General features: G+C 37.4%; 1 long non-coding RNA gene across 1 annotated transcript in view; it reads left to right on the top strand.

The window, feature by feature from the left end:
* LOC130678931 (uncharacterized) overlaps window positions 1-26590 on the top strand; it is a 77409-nt gene that overhangs the window by 20268 nt on the left and 30551 nt on the right. Inside the window, exon 2 of the long non-coding RNA XR_008991886.1 lies at window positions 20926-20986. This is a non-coding gene — a long non-coding RNA (uncharacterized LOC130678931). The remainder of the gene's footprint in view (window positions 1-20925; window positions 20987-26590) is intronic.

The raw sequence follows: 26590 nt of genomic DNA on the forward strand, positions 1-26590 counted from the left end.
TTATCCATTCAGTGATGTGAATGAATCTCAAAAACATTATGTTGAGTGAAAGAAGTGAGACACTAAAGAGAAGATATTTTATGGATTCATTTATATTGAGGTTCTAGAATAGGTAAAACTAATTTACAGTGATAGAAATTAGGCCAGTGGTTGCCTGGGGTTGGGGGAAGATCCACTGCCAAAGGACTTCTATGGTGATAGGAATGTTTTTTTCCTTGATTGGGAGTGGTGACTACAGAACATACATTTGTCAGAACTCATTGAACTTACTGAAATCGTACACTTAAAAGTGCACATGTTTTTGTAAGTAAATTATACTTCAGGGTTGATTACAAAAATACTGTGCTGTTTAACATTCTGGACTAAACAAAAGATGTTTGCCTGCAAATTTGATTGAGGTCAACCAGTTTCTATCAGCTGATGTTTACCCCAACAGGTCAAGAGCGCCTTGCCCATAATAGTTCTTCAGATTTCTGTTGTCTGAGTGAATGGATGAATAATGTGCTGCCTTGCAAGTCCATTGCAAGAAAATATCCCATCCTTCATCCCCCTGAAGTTTTTTAACTCCAGTCATTTTATGGAGTGAATTTGTTTGGCTTCTGGTGGTAGTATATTGAGTACAAATGAGGTCATTCATTCATTCAGATAGCTACTGAGCTTCTACTTTGTATAAAAGGCTGATTAAATAAAGGACTTGCTAACTTGTGAGGAATTATGCAAATGTTAGTTGATTATATATATGAAATTTACATTTGATTTATTAAAAAAAGCAAAGGCTGGGAAGCTCTTGCTTAGAATCTGCCCAGCTATCCTTTCTTTGTCTTGCAAATTTACACTCTGCTATCTGGAAAAATAGCATAGGCTTAATAAAAGATGGTACATAATAACCTGTCAGGTGAGAGGAAACAAAACATTTCAGATTATCATTCTGGTTATAGTTATAGAAATGGCAGATTTCTTTCCAATTAGAGTTTATGAGAGATGAGTGGACTCAATTTGGTTGCTAGAACCAAATTGTTGGTCTTTTAGTTAGTCTATAGCTGTATGACCTCTTTAAGTTTGGCTATGTAGACTTTTATAGGTCACCAAAAAACATTATTACATGTTTTTTCAGCCAGAGCTTTGAAAAGTACTGGTTATCATTCTGTACTGATAATTGTTAACTTTCCTGACTTTGATCAGGCTGCCCTGAATTCTCTGAACAGCCTTCATCCTCACATTTCTCAAACTGTGTCCTTGTCCATTTTTAAAGTTAGTCTGAGGCTTGACTCCTTTACAAAACAATTCTTGATTAATACAGTTGAGTCAGCCAGCCTCAAACTTGTTTTCAGACACTCCTTTTTGTGCCTGTAGTTTTTCTTTTTTTTACTTCACATTTCTTCATTCCACCAAGAACTTTTCTTCCTTTCACCATCATAGTTCATTTGCAGGGTAGTAGTTGCACCTAGTTAATATTACTTTCTCTATGTTACCTAATAGATCTGTACCAAGTGGATTTAGTGAACAAAGCAAAGAAGGTTGATGGTGCATTCTACACGAAGCTCAGTAGCATGCTGTTAAGAGTCCATAAGGACAAAAGTACAGTACTTTAGATTACTGTGGACGGAAGTCTTCTCTCCACCTTCTCTTGGCACATTCCCTTGAGAAGGTAGCCAGGGAGATTACGAGTTGCTTCTATCTGGTAATAGCCCAGAAATTTAAGAGGAGGCAGTTTGCACAGCAGCAGTCTGAGTCCAGTAAAAGAGCCTAATGAACTGCCTTTACCTGTACAGTAGTCAGAGTTTATCTCTCTGTTGAGACATCAGAGGAAATGACAGAGGCATTTAACAGAAATATAGAGGTGAGGAAAAAAGAAGTGGGCTTTGGAATTGTGTATGTAATTATAATAGACTAATTTGGAAAAATCTATTATTCTCACTGAAAGGTTTCCCTGATTGGAATTGTTTTTACCTATTCCCAAGCTAGAATTAATGTACTAAAGAAAGAGAGCATTAGTTTATCTGCATTTCAAAATATACTATTTTAGATACCTGTTATCTTTGATGGGTTCAGAATCTTCAGTCATTTTCACTATCTAAGATTAAATTTTCTTTCATTTACATTCTTGCCAACAGTGGTCAAGGGTTCCAATTTCTCCACATCTTTACCAGTACTCGTTATTTTATCCTTCTTGATAAGTATCCATCCTAATGGGTGTGAAGAGGTGGTCTTTTACATACTGTGTTTTTGTATATGATTGGTGGCATAGTGTTGCCTCTGTAGTTATCACATTACATTTTTTTCCAACACTTATCAGTCATACCTGAAGTGCTTATTATTATTAATTTTATTTGTTACCGTAAACTACATTAGGGCGGGGACCTTGTCCATTTTCATTCAGTAGTCTCCAGGGGGCTGAGATAGTATCTGACATACTATGCTTCCTTAGCAAGTATTTGATGCATGAACAAGTGGAAAGTAGGCACAGTGTAGTGGTTAAAACCAAGGACTTTGGCATCAGATTTGGGTTTGAATCCTGGTTTCCTCATTTATAAAATGGGCTTAATAATGTCTTCCTAATAGCGTGGTGAGAGTAAATGAGATCACATGTGGAAAACCCTTAGTACAGCACCTCGCTCATTGTAATTATCCAATAAGTGGCAGCTATTATTAGAGAGAGGTCAGCTGGCCAATGGGGCATCAGTAGGTTTGGGGTTTAAAAATCCTCATCCTGTCACTAATAAGCTATGTAATATTGAACAAATTGTCTAACTTCTCTGATCTGAGTTTTTTCCTCTGTAAAATAAGATTATTGAATTAGATGATTGCTTAAGGATCCTTCTGTGATTTTCACTTGGTCCTTACAGTTGTTGCTATATTCATTCCAGCAATTATTACCACTTCACGGTATCTCATCTTTAAACAGTAGATAATTAATCCCAGAGTCTGAATCTCAGAAGCATCTGAGAGATAGAATTGATTTAAAAGGATTTTTTAAAAGAAAAGATCATTCCATTTCAAAAGCTAAACCATTGAAGTAGTTATTTGCCCTAGTGTGGGTGTTTAATAGTGATCCAGGTTGGGGATGACCACTCATCCCCATAGAATGGTCATGAAGTGGTCATAGAAAAGGAGGAATGAAGATTATAATTGACAGATTATAGTGAGAGTTTGTTGGTTTTGCTGAGTTGTATTGTACTTATTTGTTGGGAAGACTTGCTTGAAAGATATCTTTCTGTTAGTTTGCTGTGCTACTGATTGGTGGAGAAAATAAAATAATTCTTAAGAGAAGACTTCTGGCTTATGTGATGTTGCTGGTTGTGTCCCTGTCATTATCAGCAACTGTGGGACCAGATATGCAAACTCAGTCTGGCTGGTTTGAGAGAAAAAGGATTTCATCAATTTGCCCAGCTAAGTAAGATGTAATTGCTTCATCCAATAGTTACTTATTTGTACAAATAACTTCAAGCAGAGAGTGGGAGAAACTATTAGAAAACTGTTTTTTTTTTTTTTTTTTGAGTATCTGTTTTATGCTAGCCACTGTTAGGTGCTTTCATGTATGCTTATTTGATCTTATTTGTTGACAGAATAGTTGTTTTTGCATGTATATGCTGCTCAGTGTCACCTTCCTAAATCAATTACAGACATACCTGGACTTGGGAATGGTCCTTGTACATGAGTCCCTATAGCTAGCTTTTGTTAGGGAGTCACTGCTCCTAGCCCCAAGAAACTATACTATATATGCCTTCTAAGAGGAACTCCTTTAGCTTCATTAGGAAGGTAACTTCATTAACAGGTAACTGAGAGAGACAGACAGACAGACATATATATTGTGTATATATGTATCTGCAAAACAAGTTATATATATAACAAGTTATCTGATAGCTTTTGCTACCAAATTCCTTTATCTTTTTAGAGAAGCTTTCTGGTAGTCTGTCTCCAAGTAACAATCTTAAACACTTACCCACTGAAAAATATTACAGTGATGATTAGACTTCCAGTTGAAACACACACACATGCACATTTATGTATATATACTTATCTATTAGTACATTGGTCATGTGGAAGAATTTCTGTAATTTAGATGTTTATTTCAACATTTTGTTTAATGGAAAGAGTATGGACCATAGAAGCCACTTAATAGTTGTGTGACTTTAAGTTAGTGTCAAGTTCTCTGGGCCTGTGTCCTCATCAGTAAAATGGGGATATATTTATCTTGTAGGGCCATTGTCCACATTAAGTGAAATAATGTAGGGAAAGATTATGGGTGTTCTGCAGATGTTGGTACATCTCTCGCTCCTCCTTCCTTTCTGTTTTTTAAATAACAGTAAAATTTATTGGGACATAAATTAGTTTGTTAGTGCCTTTATGAATATTGCTTAGCCACCTGCCCCAGGGATTGACAATGGAATTTGTTTTTCTTTCCTTATCATATACAAATGCTCTTAGAAATTTATTCCTGTTCAGACTTTGAAATGAGGAAACTATTTTTTTTTTTTTAAAGCAGACTTAAATGGATTTGCTTTAGGCAGTTTTCTGAGATCTGGCAAATTTGGACAGGAAAATTAGAATTGTTTTCATAATGGAGTTCCCACCTAACATAGTTGGCAGTGAGAAGAAAAGTTATGCAATTACATTCCTTATCAGATGTTCAGTAAAGTTTATTGTTGCCTGAAACACTTGAGGAAGTCCCCTACTCCCTTCCTTTCACTCAAGAAACTGATTGTGGAGTAGGAGATGAGTAAATGAAAATTAATCTGACTTTGGCAATTAGAGAATGAGAAGAAGGCTAACCTCCAGGCATCTGGGCTTGTTTCAGCTTTCCAGAGATTGCCTCTGAGGTCATGATCCACTGGTTGTAAGCACTAAAAAAAAACCCTGTAGGTAAAGCCTGGACTAAGTAGGGCAAGTTAAAAGATGGAATTGTAATGGAAAGCACAGATGATTTCCACTGGCCAAAATAAAATATCAATGTTGTTGTTTTGGTTTTACTCATCTAAATTTCTTTTGGTAAAAATTACTGTTTTCTTTCAATCCATTCTATCCAGAGTAGCAAGAATGATCTTAAAAACAAACCAAATCACGTCACTTCTCTGCTTAAAACCCTTACCTCCAATGTGAAACTTTCATAAGATTGTATATCAATGATACCTCAATAAAACAAAAACAAATCCTTACCTCCAATGGTTTCCCAGTACATTTAGAATAAAATCCAGATCTCTTTCCATGACCTACATTGCATGCTTGTTTTTTATTTTGTCTGTACCAGTCTCATCACCGCTTCTGGCAACCTTTTACCCTTCAGTCCGTTCAGCATCATTATTGGTTGGTCTTTAGTAACTTTTAACTTTTCCTTGTCACCCTATCTAAAAAGTAGGTACTTTGCCAACAAAGTTTTTTTTTGTTTCCTTTATTACTCAGCGAAGTTTATGCTTAGTTTTCTGCTTGATGGCTTGCCTATTTTTGGCTTCCTGTGCTCCAAGAGTATAAACCCACTGAGGGCAGATACTATGTCTTTTCCTTTTTGTCTGGCACATGCTAGACGAGTTACTAAATAATGAATGACAGTTTGATAATTTCTGCTTTACAGAGAGAAATAGATACTTTAGTTCTTAAAGACATTTGTTGATCTGACAGTCTATAAAATGATGAAGGTAAACATGGGCAGTAAAGAAATGATTTACTTCATTGGGTTAAATATTTCAGAATTAACTTAAATGGCCTGGGAACCTTTTCCTGATTCGCCAGAGTTGGATTAGGTCTCCCTTTTGTTGGCCTGTGACACCATGTGCTTGCCTTTTTTTTCTCTAACAAGAAATTCTCTACTTGATTCCTTGAGGGAGAATTTAGTTTATTTATAAATAATAATTTAGTTATTATGTATACTCAGGTTGGTGCCTGGTACTTGGTAGTTGTGCTCAGTAAATATTTGTTCATTGAGAAATAAGTGTTAGAATTGAGGTATATCTTAAGAAATGAGCAATTTTTCCTCTGGTAGATTATGGATTTAATTGGTCCAGGAATCAGTTCTTTGTTTTCAGGTTTACCAGATCACGATATAACTTAAAAAATTTTTTAAAAATTCATTATGGAAAATTTCAAAAATACGTAAAAATAAAGAGAATAATAAAATGAACTACCACCATGGACCTATCACTCAGCTTCAACAATTGTCAACACATGACCGATCTTCCTTAACCTTGCTTTCCCCTTCCTCATCAATATTTAAAAAGAAATTTCAGACATGATACCATTTCATCTGTAAATACTTCAGAACAGTATAATAGATTATAAGTATCTATGCACCCAATATAGGAGCACCTACATATGTGAAACAAATACAGAATTGAAGGAGGAAATAGAATGCAATGCATTCATTTTAGGAGACTTCAACACATCACTCACTTTAAAGAACAGATTAACCAGACATAAAATAAGTAAGGAGACAGAAGCACTGAACAACACATTAGAACAGATGGACCTAATAGACATCTACAGAACACTCCACCCAAAAGCAGCAGGATACACATTCTTACACAGAATATTTTCCAGAGTAGATCACATACTAGGACACAAAAAGAGCCTCAGTAAGTTCAGGATTGAAATTGTACCAACCAGCTTCTCAGACCACAAAGGCAGGAAACTAGACATAAATTATGCAAAGAAAACAAAACCTACAAACACTTGGAGGCTTAACAACCTGTTCCTAAATAATCAATGGATCAATGACCAAATTAAAACAGAGATCAAGCAATATATATGGAGACAAATGAAAACAAGAACTCAATATCACAAAATCTGTGGGACACAGAGAAGGCAGTTCTAAGAAGAAAGTATATAGCAGTACAGGCTTACCTTAAGAAAGAAGAGCAATCCTAAATGGACAGTCTGAACTCACAATTAATGAAACTAGAAAAAGAAGAATAAATGAGGCCCAAAAGTCAGTAGAAGGGTGGACATAATAAAGATTAGAGCAGAAATAAATAAAATTGAGAAGAATAAAACAATAGAAACAGTGAAACCAGGAGCTTGTTCTAGAGAAAATAAACAAAACACATAAACCCCTAGCCAGACTTATCAAGAAAAAAGAGTCTACACATATAAACAGAATCAAAAATGAGAAAGGAAAAATCACTGTGGACACCACAGAAATACAAAAAATTATTAAAGAATCCTATGAAAATTTATATGCTAATAAATTGGATAATCTAGAAGAAATGGACAATTTTCTAGACAAATACAACCTTGGAAGAAACAAAATATGAACAGAACAGTTACCAGCATTGAAATTGAATTGGTAATAAAAAAACTGCCTAAGAACAAAATTCCAGGATCAGATGGCTTCACTGCTGAATTTTATCAAACATTTAGAGAATACCTAATACCCATCTTCCTTAAAGTTTCCTAAAAAGTAGAAGACGGGGGAATACTTCCAAACTCATTCTATGAGGCCAGCATCACTTTAATAGCAAAACCAGACAAAAAAAGAAAATTACAGACCAATATCCCTAATGAACATAGATGTAAAAATACTCAACAAAATATTAGCAAACCGAATTCAAAGATACATCAAGAGGATCATACACCATGATCAAGTGGGATTCATCTCAGGGATGCAAGGATGGTACAACATTCGAAAATCCATCAACATCATCCACCACATCAACAAAAAGGACAGAAACCACGATCATTTCTATAGATGCTGAAAAAGCATTTGACAAAATTCAACATCTATTCATGATAAAAACTCTCAACAAAATGAGTATAGAGGGCAAGTACCTCAACATAATAAAGGCCATATATGACAGACCCACAGCCAACATCATACTTAACAGCAAGAAGCTGAAAGCTTTTCCTCTAAGATCAGGAACAATACAGGGATGTCCACTCTCCCCACTTTTATTCAACATAGTACTGGAGGGCCTAGCCATGGCAATCAGACAACACAAAGAAATAAAAGGCATCCAGATTCGTAAGGAGGAGGTGCTGTTTGCAGATGACGTGATATTGTACATAAAAAAACTTAAAGAATCTACCTTAAAACTACTAGAACTAATAACTCAGTTCAGCAAAGTTGCAGGATACAAAATTAATACACAGAAATCTGTGGCATTCCTATATAGTAATGATGAACTAGCAGAAAGAGAAACCAGGAAAACAATTCCATTCACAATTGCATCAAAAAGAATAAAATACCTAGGAATAAACCTAACCAAGGATGTGAAAGACCTATACCCTGAAAACTACAAGACATTCATGAGAGAAATTAAAGAGGACACCAATAAATGGAAATACATTCATGCTCATGGATAGGAAGAATTAATATTGTCAAAATGGCCATCCTGCCTAAAGCTATCTACAGATTCAATGCAATCCCTATTAAAATACCAACAGCATTCTTCCACGAGCTAGAACAAATAGTCCTAAAATTCATATGGAACCACAAAAGACCCTGAATAGCCAAAGCAATCCTGAGAAGAATAAAGCTGAGGGGATTATGCTCCTCAACTTCAAGCTCTACTACAAAGCCACAGTAATCAAGACAATTTGTTATTGGCACAAGAACAGACCCATAGATCAATGGAACAGAATAGAGAGCCCTGATATAAACCCAAACATATATGGCCAATATACGATAAAGGAGCCATGGATATACAATGGGGAAATGGCAGCCTCTTCAACAACTGGTGCTGGCAAAACTGGACAGCTACATGTAAGAGAACGAAACTGAATTATTGTCTAACTCCATACACAAAAGTAAACTCAAAATGGATCAAAGACCTGAATGCAAGTTATGAAACCATAAAACTCTTAGAAGAAAACATAGGCAATACTCTCTTAAATATAAACATGAGCAACTTTTTTCTGAACACATCTCCTTGAGCAAGGGAAACAAAAGCAAAAATGAACGAATGGGGCTAAATCAAACTAAAAGGCTTCTCTTCTGTACAGCAAAGGACACCTTCAGTAGAACAAAAAGGCATCCCATAATATGGGAGAATATATTCATTAACATATCTGATAAGGGGTTAACATCCAAAATATATAAAGAACTTGCATGCCTCAACACCCAAAAAGCAAATAACCCGATTAAAAAATGGGCAGAGGATCTGAACAAACACTTCTCCAAAGAAGAAATTCAAATAGCCAACAGGCACATGAAAAGAAGCTCCACATCACTAATTATGAGGGAAATGCAAATTAAAACTGCAATGAGATACTACCTTACATCAGTTAGGATGGCCAACCTCCAGAAGACAAGGAACAACAAATGCTGGTGAGGATGCAGAGAAAGGGGAACCCTCCTACACTGTTGGTAGGAATGTAAATTAGTTCAGCGATTGTGGAAAGCTATATGGAGGTTCCTCAAAAAACTCAAAATAGAAATACCGTTTGACCCAGGAATTCCACTCCTAGAAGTTTACCTGAAGAAAACAAAATCTCAGATTTGAAAAGACATGCATCCCTGTGTTTATTGCAGCACTATTTACAACAGCCAAGATATGGAAGCAGCCTAAGTGTCCATCAATAGATGAATGGATAAAGAAGAGGTGGTACATATATACAATGGAATATTACTCAACCATAAGAAGAAAACAAAACCTACCATTTTCAACAACATGGATGGAGCTGGAGGGTATTATGCTCAGTGAAATAAGCCAGACGGAAAAAGACAAGTACCAAATCATTTCACTCATTTATGAAGTATAATCACAAAGCAAAACTGAAGGAACAAAATAGTAGCAGATTCACAGACTCCAAGAATGGACTAGCGGTTACCAAAGGGAAAGGGGGTGGGGAGGGTGGGAGAAGGGGATTAAGGGATATTATGATTAGCACACATAATGTAGGGGGGTTACAGGGAGGGTAGTACATAACAGAAGACAAGTAGTGGCTCTATAGCATCTTACTACGCTGATGGTCAGTGACTGCAGTGGGGTGTGTGTGGGGGACTTGATAATGTGGCTGAATGTAATAACCACAAGGTTGCTAATATGAAACCTTTATAAGATTATCAATGGTACTTTAAAAAAAAGTGAGCGTGCCAGAAAACTGAGAGCTAGAAAGATTCTTAAGCCTTGGGAGGTTGAGGGCTTAGGACTTGGGCCAGAGGGAAAGTGGCATTTTAAATGGTTATGGTTAGTTATATTCTGGAAGTTAAAGTTGTAACCTTGAACTCTGTAAATAGCCTAGGTTAAATAAAATTTCCTTTAGGAAGGGTAGAGAAGGCAGTCTTTTTCAGCAAATATTTTTAAGGATTAAGTGCTAGCTTGTAAAATGTAGAGATTGTCACTGAGTGAATGGTTGGGTTAGAGCAGTATTTCTTGTGATCCCACATTTTTTGTATGTGGAAAAGAAATGAAGGAAGGATGGAAGTGATGATAACCACCTTTAACTTATGTTCTTTAACCATGTAAGAGAACAAGACTCATTTTTTTTTTTTGAGAGGGCATCTCATATTTATTGATCAAATGGTTGTTAACAACAATAGAATTCTGTATAGGGGAGTCAATGCTCAATGCACAATCATTAATCCACCCCAAGCCTAATTCTCGTCAGTCTCCAATCTTCTGAAGCATAACGAACAAGTTCTTACATGGTGAACAGTACAAGGGCAGTCATCACAGAAACTTTCGGTTTTGATCACGCATTATGAACTATAAACAATCAGGTCAAATATGAATATTCGTTTGATTTTTATACTTGATTTATATATGGATCCCACATTTCTCCCTTTATTATTATTATTATTATTTTTAATAAAATGCTGAAGTGGTAGGTAGATGTAAGATAAAGGTAGAAAACTTAGTGTTGTAAGAGAGCAAATGTAGATGATCAGGTGTGTGCCTGTAGACTATGTGTTAATCCAAGCTAGACAGGGGCAATAAAACATCCACGGATGCAGAAGATTTCTCTCAAAACAGGGTGGGTGAGGTTCTAAGCCTCACCTATGTTGATCCCCAATTTCTCACCTGATGGCCCCCCTGTGACTATGCCTGTCTTAGGTTGAGAACAAGACTCATTTTAAAGGCGGTGTCAGGGCTCAGACTGCAACCTCAGTTTTTCCTTAGCCTGAATCACCACATTAGTCTTCTGCATGTAAAATTGGTAGGCAATGATAGATGTGGTGATCCCAAGTTGATTCTTTGCAGTTTATTTTGAAAATTTGCTTTTTTATTCTGGCGTCTATACTCCAGTAACCCTTATTTGATTCCTCTATTGAAGTACTTTGCACAGAATGCCTTGAGGAGGGATTTTGTCATAATCATTGTGTATCTAGCATCTATCACATGGTTACTTGGAAAATATTTGTTGACACAAGGTGATCCTTTTCCAACCATGAGATGGTGTGATTTTGCGATTTCTCCAGTGTCCTTGACCAGCATATGGGAATAATGCTAGTCCTCTCTCTGTTATTATTCTTACTGGATGTTGTTTGTTCTCAGCTTTTGGACCATTCTCTTTGGGACCTTCCAGGGAACAGAAGGAGAGAAAAATTTGTGTTTTAGAACAAGAGGAGAATGTCAGACTAAAGCTGATATGTTAGGATCACTGGAATCTTTTTGTGTCTGTCAGGATGAGGAGTTTCAGTGTAGGTAACAGATGCCAGGAGCTCATTGTACTTTATTATTATTCCTCATTTATTAAGATTTGATCCCATACCTATGTCTGTGAGGTGGATTGGATTTCAGTCTTGGTCTTCAATCTTTGAAGGATATGATCAGTCATTGGGAATTAGCGTCAAACTGTGAGTATTTCTTTTTCATGTGTATGATAGCTGCCGAAATTAATTTGTTATAAAACTGTAGACGCTAGGCTAATTTAAACTTATGGTTTTCTGTCTATGACAAGATAGTAAAATGGAAATGTTAAAAGCCATCGTTTCATCAACATAACCCTATTTACCTGTTGGAAAAGTTGGAAAGCCAACAGTCTCAAACTCAACATATACAGAACTTAAAGTAAACTATTCATTTTTCTCCTGTAAACTTTTTTTCTCACTAGCAGCTTTGCCTGTTTTATTTGATGGCAGTTCTACTTTTTTAGTTGCTCTGGTCAAAACTTTAGACTCTTATTTTTCTCTTATATGCCATATCCAGTCTGCCAGGACTTCTTGCTGGACCTACATTCACAATACATCCATAATCAACCACTTCTCACCCAACTCAGTTGCTACCACTGTGGTTCACACCACTGACCTCTCTTGATGGGAGTATTGTAGTACCTCCTAATGGATCTCACTGTTTATACCCTTTTGTTTATTCTCAGCACAGCAGCCTGAATCATTCTTGTTATACCTAAGTCAGATCATATCACTCCTGTTCAGAAACCCTGCAGCAGTTCCCCATTCCATGGGTCAAAGCCCTTAAGGCCTTTGTAAGGCTGAGAGCACTGACTGGGAGGAGCAAGCACATCGGACCCTGATGACGTGTCAAAGTCCCTGGCTGCTGCCCCCTCCCACGTCAGACCCTGATGACGTGTCAAAGTCCCTGGCTGTTGCCCCTCCCAACCTGAAAAATGTGCCTTACAGTTAGCCAATCCTCGCACCGCTGTAAATCTAAGCTCTGCCCCCACCTACCTTCTTTAAAAACTCGCTGCCTGTCTGCTTATGCGTGCGAATTCCCCAGCCTCTATTTCTGTAGACTGGGGAAATCTCGCCCCGGTGTTTGCGTTCAAATAAACTACCTGGCCCTTTGTTGCCTCTCTTCGCCTGCTTATTTCGGCTAGAATTTATCTTACAGCCTTATCTTATCTGGTATTCTGTTAATTCCTCTGATTTCAACTACTATATCCCCCTTGCTCACTCTGCTGCAGTCACAATTGCTTCCTTGCCCTTCTGCCTTAGGGCCTTTGCATGGCTGTTTCCTCAGTGTGGAATGCATTTACCCTAGATAACTGTGCAGCTAACTCTCATCACTGTTACAGCTTGCTTCAATGTTACCATTTTCTCAATGAGGCCTACATTAATCGTCTTATTTAAAAATTATAATTCCCTTGCTCCAACACTTTTGATTCTCTTTATTCTGATATGCCCTTTCTTTGTTCTAAAGCATTAATCATATTTTAAGATCTATATAATTTACTAATTATTTTATTACCTATCTCTTTATATTAGAATATTATTTCCAATGAGAGCAAGTTATCTATATCTTGAGCACTGATGTCTTATGCAACTACAGTGCCTGGTATAGTGGGCCTTCATTAAATAATTGCTGAATAAATAAATGAATGAATCGTGAGCTGTTAAGTCCATGCTTTTATGGTACCTAGATCCAGTACCAACAAAGCAGTTTATATATTTGAATATACCACCAGTAACATCTCTTCATGGTCATTCTGCAAAGTAGGTGGTATTAATCTGTTTCTTTTGCAGTTAAGGAAGCAGAGGCTCAGAGAAGCTTAGTAACTTAGTTCAAGAGTGTAAGTCCGGGGAGAAGAAATCTGGGGCAAAAAATCTCTAAAAACCGAAATCAGTCAAAGGAAGAAATAAAGTTTAAAATTCGTTTATTGCTTACAAACTGCAGTCCAGGGCCTTCTCTCTGTCCTGATTCAGCAGAAGCAAAACCGGCCCTCCCCCTCACCTACAAACTGCAGTCCTGGCCATCTCTCTCCCCTGCTCCTGAAGAAGCCAGCAAGCCAGCCAGCCCCCTCCCCTTAACCTCTCAGGTTCAGACACGTCCTTGATTGCCCAGGTGATTACCTATTGATATGGAGATGAACTTCTTTCTACCCCTGAGGAATGATGCAAATGCCTTAAAGCCATACTTCTCTCCACCCTTGAGCGCCTGTTGATATGCAGATGTACTAAAGCCAGGCGAGATATTCTGGAAATATTACAATTTTACCCACAAAGAGCATATGGCTAACAAAGGTAGTAGCTGACTGATATATATATATATATATTATATATATATATATATATATCTGATATAAACCCAGATCTGACTCCAAAGCCCATACTTGTTCTCTGCTGCCATGTTATCTCTTCATTCAGTCAACAAATATTTATCAAGTGCCTACCATGTTCCAGGCACTGCTGAGACCAACTTTGTCATTTTAAAGCATCCAAAGGAGTTTTGAATTCAAAACTGAGAAAAAGAAGCAAGTACCTCACTATGAAGAAAGAACTTTCGAGCTTTGTTGTTGATTCTCAAGAAGACTTAAAGGGCCAAGAGTGCTAAGAATAGTTATTTCATCCAGAAGTTGAAGCAGCATGTTTATTAAACTGGCAATATCTGATTATATGTAGATCAACATTTGTTGAAGAAGAAGGCTAAAGAGCATAGGTGAAAGGGTATGCAGGAAAAGCAGAGTGGAGTATAATGGTAGTCACAGCAGACAAGATTTGAAATGACAGTGCATTGAATGAGAACTATGATGAAGAGCCAGAGATAAGACAGTTCTTTATGGGGTAAAAATGGATCAGTGTCACAGGAACACCTCCAAACACAAAGTGAGCCCTCTCCTTTGAATGTAAATGAAAACCACCATGAGATAGCACATCACATTCTAGGTGGCTAGTGTCAAAAAAACTGTGAGGAGAAACTGGAACCCTTATGTGTCACTGGTGAGAATGTAAAATGGTAAAAAAAAAACTATGGAAAACAGTTGTGTGGCTCCTCAAAAAGTTAAACATAGAATTGCCAATAGGCTCCAGCAATTCCAAAAGAATTGAAAGAGAGGACTTAAACAGATACTTGTATACCAGTATTCACAACAGCATTATTCACAATAGCCAAAAAGTGGAAACAACCCAAATGTCTTTCCACTGGTACATGGATAAGCAAAATGTGGTGTATGCATACAATAGAATATTATGCAGCCTTAAAAAGGAATGAAGTTCTGACACATGCTACAGCATGGATGAACTGTGAGGATATGATTGATGCTAAGTGAAAGAAGCTAGACACAAAAAGACGGATATTGTATGAGGCACCAAGAATAGGCAAATTCATAGAGACAAAGTAGAATAGATGTTAATCTAGGGACTAAGAAGAGTGGAAATAAGGAGTTACTGTCTGATAAGTGCAGTTTCTGTTTGGGATGGTGAAAGTTTAGGATATGGATGGTGATGATGGGTGTATGGCATTGTGAATGCATTGAATGCCACTGAATTGTCCAGTTAAAAATGGTTAATTAGGTACATTTTATGTAATGTATGCTTTATCTCCTCTCCACCTCCCATATACAAGAACCCTCTCCTCTCAGTGTAGCTGTGTATGCATGCGAGTTGGGAGCATGTATAGGGAGGGCACAGATGTGCCATGCCACACTGAAGGCAGGTCTCCTGCACAGGTGCTCAGACTTCAGTGATAGTAGGGATGCTCTCTCTCTGGCAGTGCAATAACCAGCTAAGTCATTTAGCTCTTTCTCCTGCAGCCACATTTGTAAGCATAGGAGAGTCATTCATTAGTAAGAAAACGTTGAATTACAAGAAACCTTAAATCGTTTCTGAAAAGAACTATTCAGAGGCTGGGGTGGGAAAGAGACCCATTTTTCACTGTATACCTTGTACTGTTTAATTAAAAAAATCATAGTTATGTATTACCTATTTTGGAAAATTAAAAAAACTTCTTACGGGGAAAGCAAGGAATAATAAAAAATATCCATTTTATTCTGTTTAAGAAAATAGGGATGTACACATTTATTTGACTAGGTGCTGAGATGTTCAAGTCAGGTTCAAGGTCTAGAAAAATGGGCTCCTTTCCCTGCGATTCTGATTATGATAGAGACTTTGCTGAGATTTATTCTCTACCTGTCATCTGCAAATGGCCACTTTACAGTGTTAGGAGAATCATATAAGAATAGATGTTCAAATGCTTGAAAACTATAAAATGGATTTTGCTTTGCAGTTTCAAAAAGTGAGAGCCCTGTCTGCATGTCTGGAGCTTTGACATCTGAGGCTGAATAAACACAGTGAAATGGGAGATGTTTCTGTGGCTCGTTATGGGGTGCTGGCAGGGGAAGGCAAAACTGGGAATGTTGGTATGAGTTTGAAGCTCTTATGAGTGCAAAGTTTGAAATTTTAGTTTTTTATTTGTCAAGTGCATGTTCTAATACTTCACTGAGTGTATCTTGTTAGGTTGATGCAGCAGCTGGGTTGACCAGAAGGGCTGCATAGGTCTTCCTTATTCCCTTCTTTTATTTACTCCCTTTATACAGTACACAGCTGACCCTTGAACAACACAGGTCTGAACTATGAGGGCCTGATGCCGGGGTTCTTGTTTGCGGAGTTGAAGAATGAACTTAGCAAACACTCAAGGTAGGAGAGTCAGGGAGAGGCTTTTATTTAGAGATAAAGTGAGAAGACAGAACTCCTAGCTCACACCAGGAGGGGACAAGAGAGCCCATGGTTGTGCATTGTCTGGGGGTTTTATAGGCAGTTAAGGATTTAGGGGAATGTGGTAAAGGGCTTAGGGGTGTGGACTTGTTAAGTGAGCCCTGAATATTTAAAATTAACTTAACACAAGAAATTTACTGCTCGAATTTTTCCCTGAGATACCTGTGTCTTGGTCTGGGAGCAGCATATGAAACAAGACTGCCTGCCCAGCCCCCAAGGGGGGCTGAGCTATTGTCTGTTTGCTAAAGAGTAAGTTAAGAATCTACTTAACTCCCTGGCTACTAAAATGCAATCTTATTTTTAAGGTGGAATCCTTCCTGCCTTTTACTATGTTGTTTATGGCTGGGCTTGCTTGCCATTATTAATTGCCCACATTGCAAATCACCTCATCAGGTCTGAAGGAGGAAAGACAGCACATAGGCCTGGGCCTTTTAGCATGCAAAGTGAATCTTAGACATGATTACAAATGGTTAGCATAATAAAAAAATGGGCTACTTTCCTTTAGGGAATATTAACTGATCTTTCTGAAGAGTGACTCTACAGCTTAATGTTTAACATGGAGTTTTGGTAGGGGGTTTCCTTGCATGTAGTTACATTGCTCTGACTGTAAATATCCTATCTTGCTTTTTTTGGATGCCCTCACCCTACTCTGACTACATCCATGGTCCCTGTCTCAGGTCCACTTATATGTGGATTTTTAAAAATAAATATATTGGAAAATTTTTTGCAGATTTGTGACAATTTTGAAAAACATTTTTTCTCTAGCATACTTTACTGTTAAGAATACAGCATATGATACATAGAATACACAGAATATGTGTTAATTAACTGTTTATGTTACTGGAAAAGCTTCCAGTCAACAGTAGGCTATTAAATTTTGGGGGGGGGTCAGAAGTTATACACATATTTTCAACTGCACGAAAGGGTTGGTGTCCTTAACCTCTGCATTGTTCAAGGGTCAGCTGTGTATGATATTGCTTCTTTTCCCCCCTTATCACTGTAATAAAATGTTATATTAACTGTTCTTTAAAATCTTTGTCCAAGTTAAATTGGTAATTTGAAAGGAAAGATTTTTGGTAAGTGTGAAAGGCAGCAGAGAATATTGCTCCTCGTAGGTTCTAGTCTTTTCTAGAGGAGGTTATAGACATGTCTGGGAGCACAGTGGTCTCTTTTGAATCTCCTTTGGAGACTCTCTAGTAGCTTCAGGCAGTAACAGCACTTTGAGGTGGCTACATAGGCTCACATTTTTGACTCCTCTACTTGTTTCAGGGGACCCAGTCCACTTAATGCTCTTTCTTTAGAAGTGGAGGAAAGAGCAAATAGAGCAATAAGGCAGAATGAGATTAAGATTTTTTTCACATGTGTTCAGTTTGAGGCAGTATGTAACCATATCCTGTTGAGGTCGATTGCTTAGAAACTGTAGTTAGTTAATCTAATTGGGAATTGTTTTTTCTCCTCCCTTTTTGATACCGGAGTTGAACCTTTATATTGATTTTCTTTTCTATGTACTCCTTTTCTTGTTCCCCCCATCCATTCCACTGATTGTTACTTTCCTTTTATTCTTTGCATCTCTTTCCCCCCAAATTAAAATGAGACAATAGCATTCTTTCAGAAAAAATGCTTTTTGAAAGAAGACCCTGAATTCTGTGAAACTGCTTATTTTTTTGTGGAAAGTTTACTTTTTAGAAGATAAGAATAATGTCATCTTAGTTTGTAAAAATTATCTCATCCCCTTTGGAATGTGAGGAGAATTTTTTAAAGCTAAACTTCCAGCAGAGATTCTATGTGAGCATGTATTGGGCCAAGAGCATTGACAATAACTGTTGTAATTTTCTACTGGCCAAGTTTTTAAGGGATGGCATTTCCAAGTCTTCAGGACACACACATCTAATTTTTAAATTCTTTTCAGTTAAGTGATGGGTGTAGATATTTAAACTTTTCTTTCATAATTTCCAAAACATTTTCTGTCTTAATAAAGCAGTGTGTTGAGCAGTATGTTGTAGAATAAATACATTGGATTAGTAATCAGATTTTGGTCCCATTGTTTTCTGTTATCATGTCATTGCACCCTTTCTGCTCTGGTTCCCCAGCTGAAAATGAAAGTGTTGATGTGTGAGCTTTGGAGGTTTAGTTATAAAAATTTAGTAATTTCAGGTTTTATTGACACTCCTCTGAAGCCAATAAGATAAAAGATTTAAAGGACTTTGCTTATGATAATCATATAAAAATTTAACTCATTTTAAAAGGAAGTAAGTTAGACTTGGATTTTAAAGGGGCTTAGTCAGTGGATGACTAAAACAACCTTTTTATAAGATGGGCTCATGTAAAAATCAGTTTCAAAATATGTTCTCTGGCAACTTTGAACTAAAAATCCAGGATTTCATTTTGAGATTAATAAGTATAAGAAATCTGTCATTAGCTAGTATCTTATTTCTGTTCAGATATTTTTAAGTTAATTCATCACTATTTAGAAGTTGACTTTTTCTGTTATGTCTTCTATTGAAATACTGTTGCTTTAGTCTTTCTTCCCTAAGTTCCTTTCCCTGAGAATAAAGGATTGAGCTCATACCTTTGCATAATGATCTTGAGAGTATTTTAAGCTTGGCATGTTCAAACCTGGCTGACTTGATTAATATGTGGACAAACTAGCACATTAGAACATTTTTTAAGTTCCAGGCCACAAATTGTGCTTTAAATGAACACGGGCATGTATAAAATTATAAAATTAATACTTATGCCTTGAATAGCACAGACATTCAAAATGCCTCTTGGCTTGGGTGACTGATTTTCAGCAAGGCTCTTGCCTGCCCTGCTCATTTCTTCCTCTAAGCAGTGCCAAGAATAGAGTCAGGAGAGAGTTTACTCCTTTGGTGCTCTGCTACCCTCTGCTTTCAGCAGGGAAAAAGGCTGCTGTTTTACTTCTTAAACTCCTGCCATATGGAAAGTTTCTATAAATAAACCTTGGATTTATGATTGGACTTCTAAATTTGTAAGCCTCTGTGATCCATGAGTAAAGCCAATATAAATACCTGTTTAAACATACATAACTGCATACAAAGCTGTGGCACTGTTTCAGTAAGAAAGGTCATGAGCCACAATGTCTAAATTGCCAATTAAATTAATTTCTCCTGTCTCAACTGGCATGGATGAGGGCCTTGTTTTGTTAAGCAAAAACAAGTGGCAGTTTTTAGTGAATCCACTTTTTTTGGTACATGAGTAGTTGGTGTAATTGTGTAGCAGGCATATTCATGAAAATGTAAAAGTGTGCAAGATTTGACAAACTGAGTAAAGTACTAATGGAGCTGACTTTTTAGAAGAATCCTGTTACTCATTTTGTAAATTCGAGGTATTTAGTATTTCAGTTAACATAATGGACACCTGTTGTGTGCCAGACACTGTGATAGGTTTTGGGGGATATCAACTTGTGTAAAAGATGGTTCCCTTTCAGACAAGTAAGAGAGAAAGAAGAAAAGGAAACCTAGGGACAATAAAATGTATTACTGTTCTAATGGAGAAATGGACAAATGCCATGTGAGTGTGGTGGCAAGCAGAGTAATTCTGGGGAAGTGGAATAGGCTTTAGAAAAATGTTTCTGTTGGATCTTAAGTAATAAAAATCATTACAACAATGACTTATATTGAATGTCTACTGTATAGAGGTTTAGTTAGTGTTACACCAGGGTAAGTGGGAGGGAGAGCATTCTGGATGTAGGAGAAACAATGAAACTATAGAAGACTTTATGTCCTAGAATTAAGAAGTTTGGTATGGCTAATGGGGGAGTAGGGAGATCAGTGGCTGGGTGGGATCAGATTATGAATGACCATAGATAGTTGTCTGTCCCTCCCACCATGTTTTTATTCTCATTTCCTTGCCTGAAGAGCCTTTCTCCTCTCTTTGCCAGTGTCATCTGTGTTTAAAGGTCCAGCTTTAGGGTCCTGTTTTGTGAAGCTTTCCTCCCCTTTTTTCTGATTGTCTACTGAAAGACTGCACAAAGAGAGTGTGCCTCATAATAGGATGTTCCATTTCTTGAACCATTTCTTGTAGTTTCATCTAATCTCCCCAACTAGTTCTCCTAAAGGACAGAAAATGAATCCTCTTTAGTACCTGGGATAAGTGTTTAACACATTGTGGGGACTCAAGAAATATATAATGGAGGATAAATATGGAACATTTATAGATATCAAGCATTGAGATAGCCTAGCTATGATGGTTGAGATTGCCTACATTTTATTTAAAAGCCATTTCTTAACACAAGGAAGAGCAGTTTCAGAGCTATAAGGTCAGTTGTTATTTGGATATAAAATGAGTTAGTAAGCATAGCTGTTTTATAGGGTTGTTGTAAGGATTAAGTTAATTAGCACACTTAAGCACTTCAAACAGTGCCTGGCATATATATAGGAAGTGCTCAGTTAGTGTTACTTATTATGTAACTCACCTATCTGGGCCTTTTTGCAGGTGACAGAACTCAGCCACTGTTGTGGGCATGGATAGGATAAATTTTAGGAGATAAGAAACGGCTTCTTCCCTTTGAAACCAAATACTCTTTAGGAACTGGATGAGCTGCTTATATTCCATGAACGTTTATTTTTCTGTTTGTGTTTTAGAGATTGAAGGGTATGGTTGGCATGGATTGAATTTCATCTGTCTTTGGGACTTGTGAACAAGGTAGGTCCTAGGTTTGTTTATTCTTTCCTGCCTCCTTTCCTAAGGTGTTTGTATTTTCAGTTCTAGTGCACTAGAGTAGTTTGGAATGGATTATTGTTTAGGTAACAGTCATCATGGTCCCATAATGGTCTGTCACCATGGTTTGTGGACTCTATGTAGTATTTTGTTAGAACATGTTGAGTGCCAAGAAACAAAATTTTGATGGCCATAGAACAGAACCATTTAGTTCACACACACACAATGATCCAGTCATTGGAGGGCAGAAGTTCTTGCATTGAAGCCATTATGTAAATCATCTTGGGGTAGTGGGTAGGGAGAGGCTGGCTAATTCTTCTGGTCACTCTAAAATTCAGTAGCTTGTGTGAGTGGTAGACTGCAACAAAGGGGCTGTCATGACAGTCGCCAGACTGTCACTGGCAACTATCAGTTTTGTTACTGATGACACAATCTGTCCATGTATAACCACCAGAGTTTGATTTGACACAGCATGCTTGCATTCCTATCTTAAGCTCTGGGGCCTGAACAAAAGTACACCAGATTTGACTTTGGCTCATATATCTGTCTGTGTCAGATGTCCACAGAAAGAGCTATAGATGGCAGCTTCACACAGCTCTGCAAACCTATTTCTGTCAGAACATTTCCTGTCAAAGTAAGGGCTAGTGCTACTTCATGTAGTTCTAGTTTTCCATAATCTTTGCTCATTGGTGCAAGAAACTGCATCACTCAGAAAGTGAACTTGATAGCCAAAAATACAGTGTGACACTCTAATACTCCCTACAGTTCTCCAGATGGGAATCCTGTGAACTCGTGCCCAGGTTCTATGGGTTTATGACAACCTTTGGACTCCTGTTACATGGGCACTTAGAACAGCAAAAGTTCGTGAGGCTGGCTTTCTTTGTCAAAAAGAACAGGAACTGTAAATATATCTCTGTGAGGAAGAGTTACGTCATTTCTCATAGGAGAAGGAACATCATCCTTGGATTTGACACGTCTGCCTAGGAAGGGAGGGTAGATTAAAGTTTAGCAATGCAAATGAATCCCTTCATCATCATGTAGTGGCCTCAGTTTTCCAGGGCTGATCTGAATGGTCAGTCAGGAAATTACCGTCTTTCTATTCTCCTGCTTTATATTGGGGTAAAAATAAACAGGAACCATTTCATGGAAATACTATAAGAATTAATGGAAAAGAAAGAAAAGAGCTGACGTTTATTGAATGCCTACTAAGGTAGGCATGGTACTGTAAACTTTTATAGTATGTTCTTTTACTGAGATTATATTAATAAGTTCATTGATATTACAATTTTTCAAGTCTGGGTGGATAATGTGAACATAACTATCTTGAACTAGTTTGGCCTTTATTATAGCCATTTTTAGAGGAACAAAAATTATATATTGATGTATGTTATTTCATTTATGTCTGCTAGAACATTCTGTTATGGAGAGAGAAGGAAAGAAAATACCTACATGAGTTAGGAGAGGTTTTGTTTTTATTTTCTGGGCTTGGTAATGATTTAGTCAGAGAGGAAAGGAGACTAGCAGGTCTGAAATTAGAGACACCTGTGTGGTGTTTTGGGAAGTTGAGACTCGATACAGGGTTTGCTGAAGTTGGTGCAGGGGAGGTCAGAGAAGGTTAATATTTTCATAGCTCAGAGCAAATGTGAATTGTGGTTGTTTATAGGTGCAGTTGGGCTTGATAACAGTATGTAGTTGCAAACGGGATAAATTTAAAAAACAGTGCTGCTGTTTTGGAAACTTTTGCAAAAAGTCCCTGAACCAATGCAAATTAGTCTTATCCAAAAATACCAAAAAATTCCCCATTTGGATGTTTTGACTGGCTGAGGGAATTGACTAATCTCATCATGCTTGTAAAGAAATTACTATACATTCTTTTAAAGCAACTATAAATTTGATTTGCTGCTTTTAAATTTCCTAATTCTTTTCTCATAGGAGGTGCTGTCTCTACATCTCAGGCATATGCAATAAGATGGGATCAGAATAAATTGTTACTGCTCTTCTAGGTGACAGGAAATTAAGCTGGAGTGTTCCTTCTCCTTATTCCACATTTAAGGCTGTCAAGTATATTGTCTTTCTACTCTTAAGATGATAAGCTTTTGTGGTCTTAAGGTCTGTAGAAAATTACCCAGAGACACAATACTGTCGTTTATTGGTCTGAAATGGAAACAGTAATATTTCTTAACCTAAGAAAATTTTTATTTTCTTTTCTGTTCAGTGAATTACTGTACTTTTCCTTCTGGTTACTTCCTTTCTTTAGTCAAAGAAACCCTAATATATTTTCACTTCTTCAGTGAACAAACTTAAAGAAAAAACTGCTTTATTGAGGTATAATTTATATACTGCAAAATTCGCCTGTTTGCAGTATAGAAGTCAGTGATTTTTAGTAAATCTAGAGTTTTGTAACCATTAACTACACCCAAAAAGATCCAGCACTCCAAAAAGATCCCTTGTAAACACTGCTATTTAGCTTCCTTTAAAGTCATCTACAAATTTTGTTAAGTTCTGCATCAAATTTAATCTTCTTCCTACAAAGTTTCCCACCTCTCTACCTAGTGCATGTCTTCTTTATCCCTTTTATTCATTAGGTTCTATTGCAAGTCAGATATATCACTCTTTTGTCACTGTTCCATTTCTTACCACTTTTTAAAAATTTTATTAAAATTTTAAATTATAGGTGACATACAATATTACATTAGTTTCAGGCATAGAAGATAGTGATTCCTTAATTACATATATAATCAAATGCTCACTGTAAGTGTAGTTACCATATATTACCATAAAAAGTTGTTAGAGTATTATTGACTCATTTCCTATGCTGTACTTTTCATCCCCATGACTTATTTATTTTATAATTGTAAGTTTGTACCTCTTCATTCCCTTCACCTATTTTCCCCATCTCCCTCCTCTGAGGCTACCACAAGTTCTCTGTATTTATGAGTCTACTTCTGTTTTTTTTGTTTGTTCATTCATTTTTTTTAGATTCCACATATAAGTGAAATCATATGATATTTGTTTTTCTCTGACTTACTTGTCACGATACCTTCTTGGTCCATCCAAGTTGTTGTGAATGGCAATATTTAATTCTTTTTTTATGACTGAGTAACAGTCCAGTGTATGTATGCATATGCATACCACATATTCTTTATCCATTCATCCATTGATAGGCACTTAAGTTGTTTCCTTATCTTCTTTTATCCTGAAGCAGTTTAGCAAGAGAATTTAGCGTAAAAAAAGGTAAGGTCCATCCAAAAGACAAACAACAACAAATGCTGGCAAGGATGTGGAGCAAGGGGAACCCTCCTACACTGCTGGTGGGAATGTAAATTAGTTCAACTATTGTGGAAACCAATATGGAGGTTCCTCAAAAAACTAAAAATAGAAATACCATTTGACCCAGGAATTCCACTCCTAAGAATTTACCCTAAGAATGCAGGATCTCAGATTCAAAAAGACATATGCACCCCTATGTTTATTGCAGCAGTATTTACAATAGCCAAGAAATGGAAGCAACCTAAGTCTCCATCAATAGATGAATGGATAAAGAAGATGTGGTACATATACAGAATGGAATACTATTCAGCCATAAGAAGAAAGCATCCTACCATTTGCAACATGGATGGAGCTAAAGGGTATTACGCTCAATGAAATAAGCCAGGTGGAGAAAGACAAGTACCAAATGATTTCACTCATCTGTGGAGAATAACAACAAAGGAAAAACTGAAGGAACAAAACAGCAGCAGACTCACAAAACCCAAGATGGGGAGGGTGGGTGGGAAGAGAGGGATATGGGATTAAGGGGCATTATCATTGGACACATAATGTGGGGGGGGCACGGGGAATGTAGTGTAGCACAGAGAAGACAAGTAGTGACTCTGTAGCATCTTACTATGTTGATGGACAGTGACTGTAATGGGGTGTGTGGTGGGGACTTGATAATGGGGGGAATCTAGTAAACCACAGTGTTGCTCATGTGATTGTATATTAATGATACCATTAAAAAAAAAAGGTAAGGTCATCATAGTTGTGACAGTCCTGTTTGTGAGCTCAGCCCCTGATGTCACAAAGGGATCTTTGGTTTCCTTATTACATATCTTGTTTTTCATTAAACATTGTAGCTCTCTGAGATGCTGTATTTGCTTTCAAGTTATTGGGAGGATTGGTGGACATCTGTTAAAGGTCTATGAAAACAGGCAGAATAAGGCCCTGGTATTTTAACCAGGTAGAGGTGTTTGGTTGTACTCAGACTCGTTCAGGCACTTTCACAGCACTATTCGATAAAGGCCTTTTACCTCATTTGGTAAAAGAGGTAGAACACATGTGCCTTAGAATCTATTAACTGCTTCAGTCCAGTGAAGCACTTACCATTGCAGTCCCTAACTAAAGGCACTGTGGCCTGCTCACCCCTATGTACTCATGGACAGATTGCGTCAGCCTTTTTTCAGAGATAGCAATGAAGTGCATACTGTATGTCTGTGTAACATAAATGAATTGGGTTTGGGGTGAGTTTTTCACAAGGGAATGCAGGTTAGACTGCCTTCCATAGTAGCAGAGTGTGTGTGTGTGTGTTTAAGAGGTGTCTTGCCAATGGGTTTCAGCCCCAGGCAGGTTCACTGTGGATTCAGTGTGACCAAAGAAAATGACAGCAAAACGTTCTTGGGGGTGAAAGGGTTATACCCAACTTTATTTCCAGGTGGCAGGTCTGTCTCTAGAATCCCATTCACTCAGAGTGAGTCTGCGTGCAGCAAGCTGGTCTCTGCCTCTGGGCCCCTCTGTCTGCACAGCTGTCCTCTGGGCCTCTCTGCACAGTCGTCCCACACAGCCATTCTCTGGGCCTCTGTCCTCGGCGCTGCCACCAGTCCAGCCTCTGCTCTGCTCTCCTGCAGCCTTGCAGCCCTGCCACCGTGTCACGCCCAGAGCACTGGGCAGAGCTCTTTATATAGAGTCAACAGCCATGTAGTGCCCACAGGTGTGCAGTGAGCTAGTCAACCAGGGCCAGGTGAGAATCCTGGCCACAGGAACTCTCATTTTATCCACAAGAGGTAAAAGCTTTATTCAGTGGCTGAATAGAAGGAAATGACCAAATGACCTAGGGAAGTTTTTAGGCTATGAATAAGAGTTAATTAATGAATTTTTTACACGAAGAGAGAAGTGGTTGTGGGGGGCTGGAAGAGGCAGGCATGGACAATGACTACTAACAGGTACAGTTTCTTTTAAGGGTGATGAAAAATGTGGAGTTATATAATGGTGATTGTTGCACAACTTTGTGAATATACTAAAAACCACTGAATTGTACAGTTTAAAAGGGTAAATTTTATGGTATGTGAATTATATCCAAATAAAGCTATTATTAAAAAAATAGAACCAAATTTTCTGTATCTGGAGAAGATAGCGATCTTTTTTGCTGAGTACAGTTATATGAAGTTGACACATGGGATGACTTATTAAAGATACCCTATTCATCATTTTCCTAAAGGCTTTGACAACTTGAAAGTCATAATTATAAAGAAAATTTTTTTCTTTTGTTCAGGATTAAATATGAAATTTAAAGTCTGTAATATCTCAGTGTATGGGTGAACTCAAAAGAATAAG

This window comes from Manis pentadactyla, chromosome 10 (genome assembly GCF_030020395.1).
Source record: "Manis pentadactyla isolate mManPen7 chromosome 10, mManPen7.hap1, whole genome shotgun sequence".
Taxonomy (NCBI): Eukaryota; Metazoa; Chordata; class Mammalia; order Pholidota; family Manidae; genus Manis; species Manis pentadactyla.